The sequence below is a fragment of the Nylanderia fulva genome, unplaced genomic scaffold (assembly GCF_048542155.1).
Source record: "Nylanderia fulva isolate GAGA-0341 unplaced genomic scaffold, ASM4854215v1 Scaffold12, whole genome shotgun sequence".
Taxonomy (NCBI): Eukaryota; Metazoa; Arthropoda; class Insecta; order Hymenoptera; family Formicidae; genus Nylanderia; species Nylanderia fulva.
Window position 1 is genome coordinate 3,684,834 of NW_028189409.1, and position 21,260 is coordinate 3,706,093.

Sequence of the window (21,260 nt, forward strand, 5' to 3'; positions counted from 1 at the left end):
CGGGCACGTATGTATTTTCGTACTTCGTAATGCAATTTATTGTACGGACTTATTGTAGAAATATCGCGCTTGATTAAATTGCATTGGAAATATCTCTTATTTACATTTCGACATGTGATTATTGGCAATACAAAATTGGGACGTTTGCATTTTTACATGCAATATATTGTTTTTAACAGCAGTATATATATTTTGTGCAATACAATGAAAAATTACCTGCTTATAATAATAATTAATATTCTGCAAATGATACACATTGCGTAAAATGTAATGCAGCAGAATTTAACGTTATAAACAAATATTTCATAAATTAAATTTTAATATGTAATATGAATTTTTTTGCTTTATATTTTCGTTATTTTAAACAATAAATATTTGGACATGCTTTAAATGTATGCAGAAAAAAAATCTAAAAAAATGACATTAGATCTTACATTGTGTCAGGCTAAGGATATTTTCACAAACTGCATAACTAAAACTTTGAACCATGGATTATAATAATAAAGTTTGTTGGTTTGCATCTGATAAGTAACTTCTGATTAGAAGAAAAAAATATATTTTATAGATAGGAATTTGAAAAGAATAATATTAGCTTTTTTCTCAAAAATTATAGAATTTATTTTTCAAAAATTAATATTATTTTTTTAAAAATTGTATTTATATATTAACTCTAACTTCTCATAACATGAAATACAACTCGAAAATGTTTTACTTAAAGCTATCATGCATTTTCAAAATACACAAAAAGTCGTGAATTTGTTCTTTTGAGATTTGACAAAAATATATGTGTAATTATTAATAGAATTCTGTTTTAATTTCTATCACAAATTATAAATCATGTTTTAACTTGGATTTTAAATCAAATTGAATTTTTTTCGTGTGTCATTAAGGCTATCAAAAAAAAATTATTTCGACATATTGTTATCGTGTTACGTAAAACCATTCATCGAAAAAAAACATTATTTTTCTTCTTCGCTGTAGCATTTGAAAAATTGATTAAAGGCAGACGCGCCTGTTATTAGAGCGTTTCCGCGCTGCACAAAACATTACGCTTACTCGGAATGATAAACGATGTGTACGAGCGATGTCGTTAATCATTCATGATTACAGTACGGGGACATATTTCGTGGTACGCGTATAAACCATTTTGCATAGAATTACACATAGGTGTCCTTAATTTCCATGAACTTCAAAAATAAGATTATGTCGACTCCTGTCTGCCTACTGTTAATTTAAAAAGATAAATCTACATATTTGTGAATATCCTTGCTTATTTACAAACGACACGTATTCGATCAATCTTCTTTCCCATAAAAACTAGAAACTCGCGCGTTTCTTTTTATTTATACTTAAGATGAAAAATTTATTAGTTCTTGCTTATTTACGAAAAAAATGCATTTTAAAGAAGATGCTATGAATGAATTATTTTATGGAATGTTGTATTTGTAAAAAAAAAAAAAAAAATACTTTTAGCTACATGAGACTTTAGTATCAAAAGAATAACAGTGTTAGTTTTTGTCGATTTTATGAGAAAGAATATTTTAGAAAGAAACTCAGAAGTTGGGAAAAACTCACCAATGATCCTTTTATTGTAGAGTACCATTCTCCAAAGATAAATCTGTTATAGGCTCCAGGAGTAGAAAAAGGATCGTAAATAATGATGCTTTTATTGCGTAGTGCATCTTGAAAAAATATAATTTTCTAAGCTGAAAGCCAAAGTCAAAAGAATTTTATATATATAATAGTACTTTTTCTACGAAGTAATACATCTCAAAAAACATGTCACAGTTCAGTTGAAATCGTGGATCTCAGGAAACAGAAAACTTTCGTGCAAAAAAAATCAGCCTTTTACTATCAAGCAGGACATCTCGAAAAATATGTTCAGTTATTAGCTCTCATCCTGGAATCACGAGGGTCCTTTTACCGTGGGAGTAATCTCGAAAAAGAAAAACACGTTCAGTTACGAGCTCGTCGTGAGATCCAGGAGACGGGAGATCCACGTCACGAGAGATTTCCTTTTACTCTGGAGCGGTACACTTCGAAAGGCATGTCCAGTTTACAGTAAGTTTGCGAAAAGACCCAGGAATGAAGAGAGCGTTGCGAGAGATGATCCTTTTACTACGTGGCTCCCATCATCGCGCATCTTTTTCCCACATTAAATTCGCCCTGGCTCTTCAGAAGGCGACACGCGTTAACTTAACTTCGCGCGTGACGTTGTCGCTTATCTCTCCATCGCTTATTCCTTCACATTCGTCATTTTTCGTCATAGGGAAGTCATTGTTGTGGACTGCACGTCTCCGAGAGTTACGGGTCCTCCCACTTACTCGCGTCTTTATTCTTTATTTTGCATTCAATATTCAGTCTACAACATGATTCTACTCTGAGGCTGACAATGAGCTCGCGAATTTATATTCTAAATATAATTAAATTAAAAATAAAAAAATTAAATTAAAAATAAATTAAATAATAAATTGGATAATTATTAAATGAAAAACACAGTTTGTCGTCAGATTTAAATGACTCGAAAGCATCGAGATTGATAAATGCATGCATAATACAGTTGATATATGTGTATACATGGAAATATATTTTTCTTGCATAATGAAAGTCATAGCATTTCTTACACGCGCGTGATCGGTCGAGAAATAATCGACATAAAGCAGGAAAAGGCAATTCGAAAGCCGCATAATATGTTCCCAAGGAAGCAGATAAATGTGGCTTCCGTCTTGCGGAGCGCGGAAACCGCGACAATCGTAAAAAATATAATGATATCGTGAGACGCGATGTTACAAAAGAGCGAGTTGAACTAAATTCGGGGTCAATATATATTTTGTCAGTAATAAAATTATATGCTCTGCGAGAAAGTAAGCCGATTAGATCTATACTATATATGTCTAACGAAACCTTACGCTGATTTGGAAGAGATGCGTCGATGAATATCACTGTACGTGTTCCCTTGAGGTTGCCTCTATTTCCGGGAAAAATCTATTGAAATATTTAATTAAATTTTCACGGTGAATTCCTTAATTTTATTTTTTATTAAAAATGTTCCTCTTTGCAGAAGATTTTCCGAACAAAATTGGAAAAAAGTCATTATAATTTAATAATCGAGTTGCCTTTTTAATTATATTTTTAATTACACCGTTGTGTGTGTCGTAAGTATACATATATACTTTTCCTCAGATATATCGTATATACATATTATACATGTTCACTATGACACACTAACGGGTAACAGAAATATATAGGCCAGTCGAGGAAGGAGATGATGAGGAGCGGTGACGTGGAGGAAAACGGTTTCGAGAGGAGAGACATGTGTGTTATCGAGTAAGAAACGAGGAACAGAAGGAGAGAGAACGATAAGGCAGACTTGTATAGGAGGTCGAGGCCGAGTGCAAAATTTAGATGCGAAAATGACGACAAAAAAGATTCAAGCATAAATACGAAGACGAGGAAAAGCACACGTGTTTATCTACTATCTTAATTTTGTTGCTATAATTGTTAAGGATATATTGAAGGAATTCATTTATTTTCAAGGAATTTTAAAGGCCAATGCGGACATTAAATTGATGATTTATTTTTTTATCTTTTACGAGATTTATCATCTGTATTTTTCTTATGCAGCATTGATTTTCGAAGAATTTTTGCAATGTTTCTATTACTTTGATAGGATTATAAGGGATTTGCCAACTAAGGAAAACTTAATTCTTTTTCTTATTCTGTTTCTTTTTTTCTCTCCGATTTTTCATTGTACTTTGTCCTCACTCGAAGTTCTTTTCTTAATGAACAGTCCAGGGCCATTCGAAAGGTAAACCTTTGAGCAAAACGACTTTCAGAGCCTGCAGTAATGTACTTTCACATTTGCGAGACCAAGGCATTGAATCGTTGGAAACTCGTTTCGTGTTACAAGAGAGCGAGAGAGAAAGAGAGAAAGAGAATGTAAAGATGAGGAACAAGTGGGATGAAAAACGAGAGAGAGAGAGAGGGAGAAAGAGAGTAAGGTAGAAAAGTAGGAACACAGAGGAGAGACCGAGCTGTGTTTTTCGCGATCGTGCATCAGCGATTTGCAAATTTACCGGGTGAGAATTCCGTCGAAAACAAGTCGCCCTCGATTATCCGCATCGAATATAACGACGCGAAATATAACTCTCGAATTTTTTACGATAAATTGTTTAAGGGATGTTAAAGAGTATTTTTTCGCCTATTTATTCGCGTGATTTTTTACTACTTATTGGCCAAGTCGGCATCAAGTCGCTACGTTCCTGGCTGCACTTTGGGAACCGCCGAATGCAACTCTGCCAGCACTCTGATATTTAGAGAGCGATCTGTATTCACGTTCCCGCACGTAGGACCAGTACGGTGACCCAGTGACACCCGGAAAATCTTGACGTTTATACCGCGTAATTACTCCTGGCAGCAATTAAAAAAATTGTCTTCATCGCGATCGAAAGTTTCGAGACGAAACGATGAGTTGTGCCAACTTTGACGACGATCGAGCGAGATGACAGCGATTTTGAGCCAATATATAACACCTTTTTTCCATCTAAAGGAATACACCGTGACTAATATATACAGAGAAAATTTATTCTTAGAATTTACCTTGAAAATTATGGTCAAAAACATCTACCACAATAAGATGTCAAATATGTTTGATTATAATATTTCCTATATGTATATATTAAATTTTTTATACAATGTATATATTAATATTTTTTATTGTGGCAAATACTAATCAGAGAAACTCTTATAAAATGTTTCCAATACTATATTATCCCATGATTTTTAGGATAAATTCTAAAAGAAAATTTTCTCCGTGTATGTATCAATGCGAGACAACTATATAAATGGCCAATATCGATAAATTTTTGATATTGATAAACCTATGAAATTTAATAACAGTCGAAATAGTTAAACATCCTTGTTTGTAATTATGAAATTTTCTTGTGAAAAAATTTTTCTGAAAAAATAAAAAACGAGATAACGATATCTCACATTAAATGTCATTAAATGTATTTGCGTTGATTGATAAAGAATTATTTTAAATGTTCTTTCCATATAGGATGTATATATTAAGAAACGAGAAGAAGAGAAAATCAAATGATGAAAATTTAAAATGTGGAATGTCACTGCGTGAGCAATTTTTTAATAGTCAGCAGTAAACATGATGTCTAAAAATTAAAATAAAAAGTATTTAAAGTCAAGAATTTATCCTGGTCTATCGTATTTAAGTTGAATTCGACAAAATTTTATTGTTTTCAACGTCTGTTAAAAGCAATTATGAGAGATATAATAGTAGATTATTTAGAACTAATTGCATAATGAATATTTATCTATTAATGTTTAGAATTAAGTATTGACTCATACAGTAATTTTCTCACAAAAAATACTTCTTAAAGTCCCCTAGAATTTTCCATGAGGGTGAGAGATATTAATAAATAAACATAATTCAATATGCAATTACAAATGATCTATTATTATATAATTGCTTTTCACAGACCTTGAAGACAATAAAATTTCGAATTTAATTTGAATGCAATAGACCAGGAAACTTTATTTTAGATATTCTTTTTTAAGTTTTGGACATCATTTTCTACTGACTATTAAGAAATTGTTCATGCTGTGACATTTCTTTCACACGTCACACATACATTCTTTTCAAAATTTACCAGGAAACTTTATTTTAGATATTCTTTTTTAATTTTTGGACATCATTTTCTACTAACTATTAAGAAATTGTTCATGCAGTGACATTTCTTTCACACGTTACACATACATTCTTTTCAAAATTTACTTTCCATAGAAAGGTAGAAATTTTTGTGAAGGTCTCATATTGAATTTTTGTCTGTTTCATTTCATGCCTTGAAACGAACAGATAATTGGCTAAAATAACTTTTCGGTCTCTCTGTAGTTCAATACATGGACACTTTTGAAATTTATAGGGTCCCCGGTCGAATTGTCGAATTCAACCGGAAATTGCTATTGTGACCGGGGAACGATTATCGTAAATAAAAAAAATGACTTTTGGTTATCGCCTAAAATTATATTCGTGGGTGGAGTCGAAAGTGCACAGCATGGTTTCGCATGTACCGAATTAGAAGTATTTTGCGCCAGCTATCTTTATATTGGCACTGACGCGAACCGAGTTCTCTCGAAGATCCGGTTTCACTTGGCTCACGCAGACGGGAAGATATTTCGCGACGAGTCGCGCAAGTGTGATTCAAGATTTCTTATTATATTGTCATTTCTTGCTGCGCGTAACGCGGCGGCAAATATGCGTGTAATTGAGAGGTGCAAAACTATGTCGGTTCCGAAAAGAAGGAGAGAGAGAGAGAGGAAGAGATGTGTGTAATTTCACAAAATTAAGACAAGTTTCATATATATTCTTTCAAGTATACATTAAAACTATTTAAAAAAATAATAATTTTAGAAATAAAAACGTTATTATAGAATGTTCTGTCCTAAATAATCACGCATGTTCTTCTAATGAGAAATTCTTTAGCTCATTTAGAGTCGACTTTTTTTTAGGAAAATCGAGAAAGATTATTTTTTATAGCGCAACTTTCCAATATATCTTTGTACTTAAATATCACATGAAAATTTGAAATACCAAAAAGAGAGAGAGAGAGAAAAAAATGTGTGTGTAATCTCACAAAATTAAAACAAGTTTTCTTAAACATATAGGTATATTGTAATTATAGAAAAATGAAAAATAATATGTTGGATACAAAAAATAATTGTCATAGAATGTCCTACAATCATCTTTTGATAAGAAATTCTTTAACTCATTTAAAGTCGATTTTTCTTTAGGAAAATCACACACACACACACATAAAATTATTTCTTTTTATATCTTTTCAATATCACATATCTTTGTATCCAAAGTTTATATCAAAATTTTAAATTTTAATTAAAATTTAAAAAAAAATGTTTTGTCCTCTCTGGTTCGAAGTTTCGTCCGCAAAAAAATTTTCTTTTTCTCTCAATCATGCATAATTCGAACATTATATTAATATCTCGTTAAGGAATTGACTCTCTAAATTGAACGAAGAGAATCTATCTATTATCTAAATCATCCGGTGATTTTAAAATATTCTACATTATATAATAAGAAATTATATAATAAAAAATATCAATTTAAAGATATTGTGACAAGATTTATTAAATATTTTATACATTTTTAAATTTTTATACATAAAGTTTTTATATATAACGATATCTATTTATTAATTTATTGGCGTCACATATATACATATATTCTTTATTTTGTTTTTTATAAAAATCGAACTGGATATAGGATTCTGTTAATTGATCGCTTTTGCTTTATTTTCAAAATTATTGTGCTAAGTTTTGAACGCTGTTTTTAAAAACACTGTCACATAGCAAAAAATGTTTCACGAAAGAAATTCAAGAGACACCAACGTCATTTTTCTCAAAGTGATAAATATAAGGCCAACTTATCGAGCTGAATATTCGAGATGTTCAGTCAACTACCATTTATTACATGTATAAATTATAAAACTACAGTCATTATATTAAAACTAACGCAAATTACAATCATTCTATAAACGTTTCGACCGCACGCGGTCTTCTTCAGTATAATTATTGAAATATAAATTCTTACAATTCACATAATATCGAAATTTAATTATAGTTATTCAGAATCAAGAGTTTTTGAGTAATTAACGCGTGTTTCAATCCGTCCTGTCCAACAATGTTCGCCTCGATATGATCCCTGATTTTGTTCAGATCTCGGATAGTTTCATCGTTAATATGCGAGAAATTAACCCGTTCCGTAGGCGCTGCGATTTATAAAAAATTACCGATCAACGCATGTCCAAATTATAATATGTATCCCCTACAATTGGTAGTATGCTTACCTATCATCGTTCTTCTTGATAATTTTGCTATTTATTAACAGTTATTAAGGATGACACATAACAAACCAACAATACAGAAAGACAGCTCATTTTAAACTCTACTTGATCGGAGAGCGTGCGTGTTTATATATGATCTAATATCTATGTTTTACTCGTTAATGTCCTATTTGTCCTATTATTATTTCTTGTTCGCTAATATATCCAAAATATCAAAATACGACTCGCTAAGTAACTCAGTATCTTTGTTTAAATTTAGTCCATTTTTTTGTTCCTTGATATGTAGCATCTCAGAAATGAGTCTTTTATAATAATTATTTTCGTTGTCCATGATCTTAACATTGTCCCAATTAAAAGTATGATGTTCATTTATTATGTGTTCAGAAATTACTGAATGTTTCGTTGAGTCCAACCTAATATTATTTTTATGTTCTTTTATTCGCGTCTGCAATTGCCTCTTTGTTTGGCCTACATAAGATGCATTACAATTATTGCAACTGATCTTATAAACCACATTCGAATTGCATGGATGTTTAGTTTTATCTTTCTGCGCTTTAATAATATTGTCCAGTTTGTTGAGACATCTATACCCTACCATACAATTTTTATTTTTTACCGAGGAAACAATCATTTCTGAGATCCCATCTATATACGGAATGACAAAGAATTTTTTATTGACCGAGTCATTTCTTATACTTTTTGTTCTTTCTATGTTGGCCTGTCTCTCTATAATGCTCCCCTTAGATATGATGTGTTCTATCCGATGATTAATTTTGTTAAAAATCAGATCAAGAGGGTAACCATTGCTTCTGAGTATATTAATAATTAACTCCAAATTTTTATTAAAAAATAGTGGATGTGATAGCAATAGACATCTGTCTACAAGGTTATATATTATTCCTATTTTGTGGCATAGTGGGTGGTTTGAATAAAATGATAACGTCCTTCCTGAGAAGGTTTCTTTTTGATACCAGTCTATATATATTTTGTTATTAATAATTTTAAGTGATAAATCTAAGAATGTTCTTGGATGTGGTGTCTTTGTTTACGAACGTTCCTCTGGATCTTGCGATTGACGGTATTAACGATAGATGGGATCACATTGGAATAAATACTAAAATACCGAAAAACGAATTTTTGGGGGGTATAAAATTCATATTGACTACTACATATTTTACATTTGATGACATAATTTATAAACAGACGTTTGGGACCCCTATGGGGTCACCGTTATCACCAATTATTGCAGACCTGGTTATGCAAGATCTTGAGGATACAGTTCTCAAAGCGTTGAATTTGGAATGTTTGTTTTATTTTCGTTATGTGGATGACATAATAGTGGCCACCTCTATGACTAATATGACTCAGATTGTGAATAATTTTAACAACTATCATGAAAGACTTAAATTCACGGTCGAACAAGAGGTTAACCATAGCTTGAATTTCTTAGATTTATCACTTAAAATTATTAATAACAAAATATATATAGACTGGTATCAAAAAGAAACCTTCTCAGGAAGGACGTTATCATTTTATTCAAACCACCCACTATGCCACAAAATAGGAATAATATATAACCTTGTAGACAGATGTCTATTGCTATCACATCCACTATTTTTTAATAAAAATTTGGAGTTAATTATTAATATACTCAGAAGCAATGGTTACCCTCTTGATCTGATTTTTAACAAAATTAATCATCGGATAGAACACATCATATCTAAGGGGAGCATTATAGAGAGACAGGCCAACATAGAAAGAACAAAAAGTATAAGAAATGACTCGGTCAATAAAAAATTCTTTGTCATTCCGTATATAGATGGGATCTCAGAAATGATTGTTTCCTCGGTAAAAAATAAAAATTGTATGGTAGGGTATAGATGTCTCAACAAACTGGACAATATTATTAAAGCGCAGAAAGATAAAACTAAACATCCATGCAATTCGAATGTGGTTTATAAGATCAGTTGCAATAATTGTAATGCATCTTATGTAGGCCAAACAAAGAGGCAATTGCAGACGCGAATAAAAGAACATAAAAATAATATTAGGTTGGACTCAACGAAACATTCAGTAATTTCTGAACACATAATAAATGAACATCATACTTTTAATTGGGACAATGTTAAGATCATGGACAACGAAAATAATTATTATAAAAGACTCATTTCTGAGATGCTACATATCAAGGAACAAAAAAATGGACTAAATTTAAACAAAGATACTGAGTTACTTAGCGAGTCGTATTTTGATATTTTGGATATATTAGCGAACAAGAAATAATAATAGGACAAATAGGACATTAACGAGTAAAACATAGATATTAGATCATATATAAACACGCACGCTCTCCGATCAAGTAGAGTTTAAAATGAGCTGTCTTTCTGTATTGTTGGTTTGTTATGTGTCATCCTTAATAACTGTTAATAAATAGCAAAATTATCAAGAAGAACGATGATAGGTAAGCATACTACCAATTGTAGGGGATACATATTATAATTTGGACATGCGTTGATCGGTAATTTTTTATAAATCGCAGCGCCTACGGAACGGGTTAATTTCTCGCATATTAACGATGAAACTATCCGAGATCTGAACAAAATCAGGGATCATATCGAGGCGAACATTGTTGGACAGGACGGATTGAAACACGCGTTAATTACTCAAAAACTCTTGATTCTGAATAACTATAATTAAATTTCGATATTATGTGAATTGTAAGAATTTATATTTCAATAATTATACTGAAGAAGACCGCGTGCGGTCGAAACGTTTATAGAATGATTGTAATTTGCGTTAGTTTTAATATAATGACTGTAGTTTTATAATTTATACATGTAATAAATGGTAGTTGACTGAACATCTCGAATATTCAGCTCGATAAGTTGGCCTTATATTTATCACTTTGTTTTCAATATACGAGCGACAATTGTATTAAGTCATTTTTCTCATTATTAATAAATCGAGTCACCAGAGAGAAAAAAAGCAAGGATAAAAAAATATGTGTCTGTTATATATTTAGCTACACATATTTGTGGCTGGACAGAGAATCGAAGACAAATAAGCAATTATTTACTGACGCATTTTGTTTATTTAAGCTGTGTGTTTTTTTATCATTTTTACGCAATTGCGTGAAAGTGCTTAGGATGCTTGAAATTTTACTCGTCCTCGTTCCGATCTCCCAAGCGCAGATTATAAATCGTCGGCTTAACCTCAGTGTAAGATCCATTGTTTTCGTATTTTTTTCATAAGAAATCAGTTCGGTGCTACGCTAGTGTGCAATGCGAAAGGAGAATGAGAAACCACCGACGGTGGAAACTGTTACAATCGTGCTCCATATAACGATGTGGAAGCTAGCATTACGAGGAGTCGGCCACGTTGATGAAGAAACTATACGTGTCAGAATATCAAAATAAAATTCATTTCTTTTATTTTTTTTATCAATCAAATATTTTATTTATTTACTGCCTCGTTTTTATAAGACAGAAATTGAATTTTCGAATCGCACCGTCAAAGTAATTTATTATCGTCGAGCAATTTTTCTCTGTTCAAGGAAGTATAAAGCAAAGATTTTTTTATTTTTTAAAGGCGCAAAAATGAGAAAATAGCGATAAAAGATAAAACGCGGATCGCTAAAGCGATAATAGATAATGTACGAACGTGCAGCGTAATCCTGAATTTCTTTTTTATTATCTTTATATGCTTTATACTTTATATCTGTCGCTAGTAAGGGAGCATGTAAAGAGACGAGATAAATTTATAAATTATCCCGCTACAAAATATGTGAAAAATTTTCGTGCTGTAAATTTTCATATATGTGATTATATTAAATTTATAAATATATTTAAATATATACTAGTTGCATACAATTAAAGTTACACAGAGAGAATTTTCTCTTAGAATTTACCCTGAAAGTTATGGTAATCTTGGGACAATGTGGTATTGGAAGAATTTTTATAAAAGTTTCTCAGATTATAATATTTTTACCACAATAAAAAGTATTAGTAGTTCTACCACAGTAAGATATAAAATCAGTATTATTGTAAAATAAATAATATTTTATCACATAATATATTCTTTGACACTTCTAAATTTTTTGGCATGCACAGAGAATTTTCTCTTAGAATTTATTCTGAAAATCAATTGGAACAATATAATATTGGAAGAAGAATTTTTATAAGAGTTTTTTTAAATTAAAATATTTGCCGCAATAAAAAATATTAATATTTATAACAATAAGATATAAAATATATGTTCAATTAATTACTAGCTGCATATAATTAAAGTTACACAGAGAGAATTTTCTCTTAGAATTTACCCTGAAAATCATATGGTAATCGTGGGACAATATGGTATTGGAAAAATTTTATGAGTTTCTTTTAACATTTACCACAATAAAAAAATATTAATATGTACATGGTAAATGTTTTTATTTAATTTTAAAAATTAATCGAGCATATTTTACATCTTATTGTGATAGATATTAATATTTTTTATTGTAAATATTAATCAGAGCGAAACTCTTTAAAATTAGCATGATTTTCAGGTTAAAGATTAAGAAAAAATTCTCTCTGTGCGCATAAATATATGTACAACTTTGACATAAAAAAATCTGATTACGCACGAGATCATTTTTAATAAATATTTCCAGAATCAGATCGTTCTATCGTCACGAAAGAAATAAATATTTATCGTACGACGGGAGAAAAATTCTCTCGTATAAAAACGCTCGATGGTTGATAAAAAAAAAAATTTTTTTGTCAATAATAATTTCAGATTAGCGAGCGGGGCACTTCGGGCACCCGCTGTTCGGCCGGCCCTGGCTCGGCTCACCGAGCGGCGGCGGAGAAGATTGCCGGAGATTGCCGAGCGCGTCCCGTCACGCGGCAGTTGAGTCCGAATGCAGCCGCGCATGGCAGTGCGTGGTGGAGCGCGGTTCGCAACGGATCGACGACGGTAGAGTAACCGCATCGCGGCCGTAGAACACACACACACACCGACAACAAGAGGGAGGTGAAGAGCGAGAGTAGGACAGAGAGAAACGGACGGAGATAGATAGATAGATAGATAGAGAGAGAGAGAGCGAACGAGATCACACCGATTGTGAGTCTGCCGAGGAACCATATAGCTCCGCAACCGCCTCGAAAATAGAACGACGTATGCGTGTGTGTGTGCGCGCGTGCGTGTGTATGTGTGTGTATCTGTGTATATAACCCCCTCGCTAGACACGAAACGTTGACGACACGCGTGTGAACGAAAAAAAAAAAAAAAGAAAAGAAAGAAAGAAACATGTACACGACGGGAATACGGGATTGCACGGCAGTAGACTGGCGGAAAGTGTAATAGAGGAAGTGGTGGTGCACATCGGTGGCGATAGAAGTCTGCATTAGCGGCGAGGACGGCGACGACGGCGACGACGACGATACAGACGTGGTGGTGTTCCGATAGTGTTAGTAAACGGTGACAGTACGGAGGCGCTCCGATGATCGTGCTTCGGTGTTGGTCCGCGCAGTAGAGAAGAGGATAGAAGAGGAGAGAGAGAAAGAGAGAGAGAGTGAGAAGAGGAGCGCCCCCTCGTGCGGTGGTGTTGGTGCGACACGCACTTGGTTCGGCGGGGCCGCGTCTCGTCGCCGTCGTCGCCGGTCTCGCTCCGTCCTCCTGCCGTCATCGGAGCGGCGCGGTCGTTGTCTCGCTCGGCGGCAGGCAGCGGCGGCTTCCGCTCCCTCCCGTCGTCCTCCCCGAAACGTCATCGTCGTCGCCGTCATCGGTCGCTCTCGCCGGAGGCCACCGCACCGAAGGCGTCGAGCCAGGCAGGCAAGCCGCTACGCAAGATGGCTGTGTGTCGCTGACGAGGGGCCGACAAACCGGACAGGGGTACGGACAGCCCGTGGATAGAAGCGGAACATGCGGCTACGCGATCGTCGGGCCCGTCCCTGAAGAGAGAGACACTGGCCAAGAAGCGAGAGGTAAGTGCCTTTCATTTTTCATTTTTTTCCTCGGGGAATTTTCCTTGGTTTTTGGTGGCTCGATTTTTCCGACCTTTCTTCATATGTTTCCAATATGTTTCCAATATGTTTGTTCGACAATGAGGTTTTATGACAGAACGACGGAGGTGACGTCCTGGTCTCCTCTGCTTACGTTCACGCGAGAGAGAGAGAGAGAGAGAGCCGTACGTGGACTCTACCATCACGCCAGCAGAAATACGCGTCCGAAAATTGTAAACAAGTCAGATATCCCTCCAGGATATCTTCTCCAATGACGCACTCTCCGGGTACTCCGTTTTTTCAAAACTTCGCGATAACAACTTATCGTAATATCTCTCTCTCTCTCTCTGGCCAAAAACTCGCTCATCATTGGGTATATTCCACGATGATGTGAAGTTGTGTACTCGTTTATCGAACTTTTCGCATGTCCGTATACCTGGTGTATCTCTTCTCCTTTCTCTATCCCCCGTCACCGTTCCTCGCCCTCGTACACGTTTGCTCTATCTCTCTCCCTATAACGCCTGTACTTTGTCGGTCCGCACTTTCCCCCGTGCCAGGCCGCTCCGATCCTGTCGATTCAATGCTTCTTCTCTACAATACAATCGCGGAATAAGAGCCTCGCTGGAAACATCTGTCGCGCGGCCGACCTAACCTAACCTGCAAAAATTCACCCGGATGGTTGACATTTCCACCCGCGTCGCGATATTTTGCGTCTCATTTCGCGAGATGCTCCGAAAACGTCTCGCATTATTATTACGTATTTTATTGAAACGGAAGCGAAGCTCTCCTTGTCCCTTCACGCTTTCGTAATTTCGCGTATTTCGCAAATCTTTGCGTAAACTTGCGTTGTTCGGGAAGCAAAATTGGAGTAAAAAATTTCTGGCTCGTCGAAATTTTTTTGACGTTTCTTTCGCGAGCGAGCATTTCGTGGTAAAAAGCATATGGCATCGAAACGCTTATGCTCTTTTTTTTTTCCTGGCGAAATGACCAGCTGACTCGATAGGATCTCCCTGCGAACGGATCGATTCGACATAACCTAGAAATTAGTGCGGTGCTCTACGTCGTTCTATGTATTATACGTCGAATGACGAAGGCATTCGCGATGCCGAAATGGACGTAACTAGAAACTTCTGTCTTCGGTAACCACGAATTATTCTCGCTTTTGTCGTCCTACTTCGTTTCGCTTTTCGCTCTATTATTAGTAGAGACAATTTTTTTTCTTGAAGGTAATTTTTTTTTACATAATACTAAACTTCTTTCGAATGGCAATTCATCGAATTTACTAGCGTCTTATTATTTTCCAAGTTTCTTGGAATTGTTTTGTTATCTCTGTGTTTTTTTTACCACGTATACATACAAGTTCTTTAACATTTTTTTTTACATATATATTAATGCTTTATCGATGATAAACATGAATAACCTAGTGGTAAAGCGATGGAGAGTGCCGTTAAGGCTTATTTAGACTCTTACACAAATATGATTAGAGCCAGGTTTGCCTTGGCTCCGCTTTTAAAACGCAAACCGTTATCTGACATTCTGACGTATTCACTTTCATTTTATTCAATTATGAGACTGCGAGATTTTAATCGCGATGTAACTGATCGTCCGTGTTACGTGCCAACGGGACATTAAAAAAACCTCGCAAGTAAAATTACAAGTATTTCGCGCGAATTCTCGTTATCGAAAATTCGTCGCCCTTCCAGGAAAATCTTTTTCAGTGCATCGCAGAGAAAAAAATAATACACTTTATTATCGTTTCGTATCGCGAATCTCGAGCCTGCAACGTCGAAACATCCGTCAGCTTTTGCAGTTGACGTAACGAGCCACGTCGCGGAAACCTTTTTTGGAACGCGATTTCCTCGCATCACGTTATTGCTCGCGATTGTCGGCGACGACGTAGTCGTTGCCTTCGTCGGCTCTGTCCGTCGACGGTTGTTAAATCGAGTTCACGCACACAAATACATGTATATGCATATAGGTATACAGGCGTGCACGAAAGTATCGGATTAGAACGTATGTCTGCGTGTCAATGGCGGAGTTTTAAAGTTTTTTACGGTTTTTTAGTTCTTTTCGCAAAACTGTGCCTTTATCGAAATGTATAGGTACATGATTTTATATTTATATATTTATTCTGTATTTTTAGTCTTTTTGCGCCGTTATGTGTGCACAATGGAATAATTCTACAATCAATATCAATATTTCATATATACATATATACGGATGACCATCCGTCCTTCATTTTGGAGGACAGTCTTTTTAGATTTCAAATAATTGTCCTTTAGATTTATTCATTTTGCTAAAACTCAATTTTGTTCTTTATTTTTAAATTTGGACGAAAACGAATCCTCTCTTATCCGGAACTTATTTAAGAGACCAAGGATTTGTTTCAACATAGCCGAATCAGAGAGTTTTAAATTATACACAGAGAAAATTTTCTCTTAGAATTACCCTGAAAATTATGGTAATCGTGGAGTAATAATGGTATTGGAAGAATTTTATAAGAGTTTCTCTGATTAAATATTTACCACAATAAAAATATTAATATCTACTACAATAAGATATACATGTAAAATGTTTGATGAATTTTACTGTCTACATATTAATATTTTTTATTGTGGTAAATACAATATTATTCAGAGAAACTCTTATAAAATTCTTCCAATACTATATTGTCCTACGATTATTATTTTCCTCTTAATTTTCGGAGTAAATTCTAAGAGAAAATTCTTGTTGTGTAAGAACACGTCGATTTCTGATAGTTATGAATTATTTTTTTTCGATGGTCGATTTCTCGTCGATTTTCACTTTAGTAGGAAACTGATTTCAAAACGTGTTGGAAAAAAGTCCTAAAATTTTTAGATTTGTCCTTCCTTTTCTTTCAGAAAATATATGGTCGCCATATATATTTATAAGAAATGATCAAAATTAAAATATATCGAATCAATCCAAAGTCAACATGCACTTACGCCTTTACATGTATATGTATATAAATTTAAAATTTTATATACAATATATATATATATATATATATATATATATGTATAAATATGAAATATTAGATTTGTGTAGGTATACACGGAGAGATTTTTCTTTTAGAATTTATCCTGAAAATCGTGGTAAATTTTACTATGTATACATAGTAAAATTAATCGAAGATATTTTTTATATCTTATTGTGGTAGATGTTAATATTTTTTATTGTGATAAATATTAATCAGAGAGAAACTCATAAAATTCTTCCAATACCATATTGTTCCATAATTATTTGATTTTTTCATTGATTTTCCCATTGATTTTCAAGGTAAATTCTCTCTGTGTGCATACATAAATGCGTGTTGACTTTTAGCTTGATTTTGATACATACACACACATATATATATATATATATAGCAAACTCATATACATACATAGCAAACTCAAAATATATCAAAACCAATATTGTTTTACAGCGTATAGGTATATACAAAGAGTGTCCAACAATTAAAACACACGCATATATTTATATATAAATGAACAAAACTATATATAGATATAAATGCGTGTTGATTTTTAAATGGCACACCCTGTATATGCGCTGGGTAGTTTCCATCGGGCACGGGTATCGGTGTGGGCTTCGGCCATGCGGGTATCTCCCTTATACCTGGGCATTAACATGGTGAGCCGAGCCCGCCGGCCCTTCGTTTTCGGCGATAGGCATTGTACTGGACGCAAACTGGGGTTTCAGTCCAGTTTCAGTGGTGTGCGCGTTGGAACGCGTCAGGGAGTGCCCTAGCCGTAATTAGCAATTTTGCGAAGAGGCAGGCAGGCCTGAATTCGGTAAGAGCTTATCGATTCGCTCTCGGTTCGTGGCTACATTTCAACGTAGAATTTTGGCAGCTTGACGGTTCGCGGCGACTGTGTTGTCTCTTTCATGTCATGCGGAAAAATTGCGTTTTCTTTGTACTCGAGAGAGAATGAAAGAGAGAGAGGTTCCTTTCTGTTGCAAAATGTCAATTACAAACTGCAGGAGAAAAACATCGCGAGGAAACTTTTTTATTATCCCTTGTAACATAAATTATTTACTGCCTTCTTCGAGCTAATATACGTATATAAGATTGAGCGAAATATGTCCGTTGTAAAACGCTGTAAATCGTGTAAAACGCGGTAAAAGCGGGCAAACAAATGTACTTATCTTCCACCTTAACGATCGCTGTAATAATTTGTTATGTACTCTCTTATTCGTTCGATCATTGACACGTTTTGCAACGACAAATATATATATATATATACACCTCGGAACAAATTTCAAATATAACGAGATAATATAACGATTTCACCATGTTTTACGTGACATACGACGAGCTTAAGCGTGGAATTGGAGAGTGTGCCACATTTCAGAAATATTAGCGATGCTTGGAATAGCTCTCATCGTCGTGTTCTTAGCGAGCATATTTCGCAAACGGCTCATTCGAATGGCACATTAAACCCCGCTGCTTGGAAAATGCAAATAACAGCACAGTTCCTTATTTTCTCAAAATCTTATAACGTGGATTTCTCTCGCTAAACTGTTTATTCAATATGATGTGAATTTTAATATTCTTGTTAGCATCACTCGAGCGATTGGTAGCTGTCCATTTATTTTGCATACGCGTGTTAATTTCCATAACGAATAGCGTCGCGATAACAACATTGACGTCATGATTCATATATAAAGAGAAAACTCTCTAATCCTTAATCGTAGAGAAAGGCAAGTACATAAAACTACACGGACTTGAAGTTCCAAGCCATTATTGCACGATGATAAACATTTTTATTTTTGCATAACAGGACATATATATTAGGTATCCAACTGTCTTTACTCGGGAATATATTATTTCGAATGATGAACAATAGATATGAGTAGTCAATATATTAACATATTATATCTACACAAACTATTTGAATGTGCATTGACTTATTTATATATATACGATATTACATTCCTCCATATTAAAAACTATATATGAATCAAGGAATAAATTATAAATTAAAAATATTTTAACTTTTAGTTTTACTTATTTTAAGATTAATGATGATTCCGGAAATGATAAACATGTTTATTGATGATAAAAAGTAGATAAATCGTAAAAGAATGCGATAAAATGATACATTTCGTAGTTGTTCGATTAAACATGTTTAGTTTGGTTTCTCGCCTTTAATTTTTTGTTATTTATTTTTTTTAATCTTGCTATACACGTCGAGCTGTATACGTGCAGGCATTTCAGGATATACGTTGCTTGTCCGTTAGGGCATTTTTGCGGCTGTTCTCCTTTACGGAGATATACTTGTGTTAGTGCGTTGCATACATACATGCATACGCATGCATTTGTGTCTCCGGGTACGTTGCACCGGCTGTTAAGCGCTGACACGTCGCATCGCTGAAGGAATTCATTATACCACGAATTTTAGTTGTCTAAGTAAGCTATTTGTTAAAATTGGCAAATGTTCAAGCGTCGTCTTAATTGTACCAATTCGAATTCTGCCTTAACGTACATTGAAAATAAGCATTTTTGTGAAAAAAATATCAAAGCGAGATTTTCATTTCAATCTTAATTTAATTGTATATTTTCAATTTAATCGTGTCACATTTTAATTAATGCGTGTTAAAAATTTCTCAACAGTATCACTTATTCATTTATTTATGCATTAATGTTACGAATAATTAAATTATTCTATACAGAGAGAATTTTCTTCTAGAATTTACCTTGGAAATCATGATAATCTTGGAACAATATAGTATTGGAAAAATTTTGTTAGAGTTTCTCCGATTAATATTTATACCACAATAAAAAATATTAATATCCACAATAACATATAAAATATGTTCGATTAATTTTATTATATGTATACATAGTATTAATATATTTTTATTGTGATAAATATTTAATCAGAGAAACTTTTAATATATAAAATTCTTCCAATATCATATTGTCCTACGATTATCATCATTTTCAGAGTAAATTCTAAGAGAAAATTCCGTATAAATTTCGAATATAAAGAATTGATACAATTATTCATAAATAAAAAATATTAATATGTTCATAATAAAATTAATTGATTAATTGATATTTTATATGTTATTGTGGATATTAATATTTTTTATTGTGGTAAATATGAATCTAAGAAACTGTAATGAAATTCTTTCCATATAATTCCATATTGTCCTATGATTATCATGACTTTCAGAGTAAATTCTAAGAGAAAATTCTCTCTGTGTAGAATCTTTTATTTTATATGCTATTCTCTGCTACTGACTTGCTTTTTCACATGAATTCCAATATTTTCGTTGTGTGCCTTAAATTTCGACTCAAGCGAAAAAGCATATAATTCTTTAGACAGGGTCGAGGTACCGCGAAATTGTATTCTCGGATGTAGTAGTAAATTAGATCCTCGTATCCCTGACGGGGTCGTGTACAAGCTCACCGGAAGAAAAGATATCATTTTCGGGTCCGTATATAATGACACGCACAACCCCGTCATGTTTCCCCGCAATATTCCAAACATTAACTCATGCCTGGCACTGAAGGCCATTATTACCACACGAAGGATTTTCTTAGCTTCCTACTCGCAATTTGTCCGAACCGTTTCTTCCCTCGAAATTCATCGCGGTAAATATATACGTCAAACATACGTGTCTGTCTTCTCCCTAAAATAACGAAACACGCACTCGTCCTTCTATCGTCCACAGGAGTTTGATCGATATAAATATATCGTCCGACCGCGTTTTTCGTCGCAGAATCGCGCGACGTTTTATCGGTTACATGCACAAGAAAGAATAAAAAAACGGAAGCGATTCGGCGAAACGCATGAGCATGTTTGTCGATCTTTCGTAAAAAAAAATTAATAACATTTTGAAGCGAATCCCTTGTCATCGTCGAACAAGAAACGAATGTTTGCGACGAGCCTACTGACGTCATAAGGATACAAGTGATCCCCATTGTGTGTTAATCCATGGAAACAATTGCTTAATCGTCCATCGATTCGTCGAAGCTTCTGCTTTCACGAAAAAAAGCTGCCTCACGTTTATTTACTTCGGCGCCTTGCGCACCTTGCGTAATTTAATAATAACAAGCGGACGACTTATTCTCTGCAACGTTTATTTGCGCTAGGGTGGATTTACGTAAAAATTATTATTAGATCCCGCGAACACGAGAAGTACATATATCGATGGATATGCGACGATGGCGAACCTTGGCCGACGCACATGCGTAAGCGAAACGTGAAAATCGACGCGAGACGGGGTCGATTAAATTTCAACGTGACATTTCAAAAATAGACTCTTTGAATCAATGTTAATTAATTTGAATAATTTTGCAATTTATTTTTTTTTTTGCGTTTTATGCTAATTGAACGTCAATTCTCTTAATATTTTGGAAGATTTAAAA

General features: G+C 34.0%; 1 protein-coding gene across 1 annotated transcript in view; it reads left to right on the plus strand.

Annotated features, from left to right (window-relative positions):
- Positions 1-21,260, plus strand: part of Hipk (Homeodomain interacting protein kinase) — a 108,223-nt gene that overhangs the window by 55,362 nt on the left and 31,601 nt on the right. The window contains 1 exon segment of the mRNA XM_085490345.1: positions 12,651-13,840. The gene's annotated coding sequence lies outside the window, so the exon portion shown is untranslated.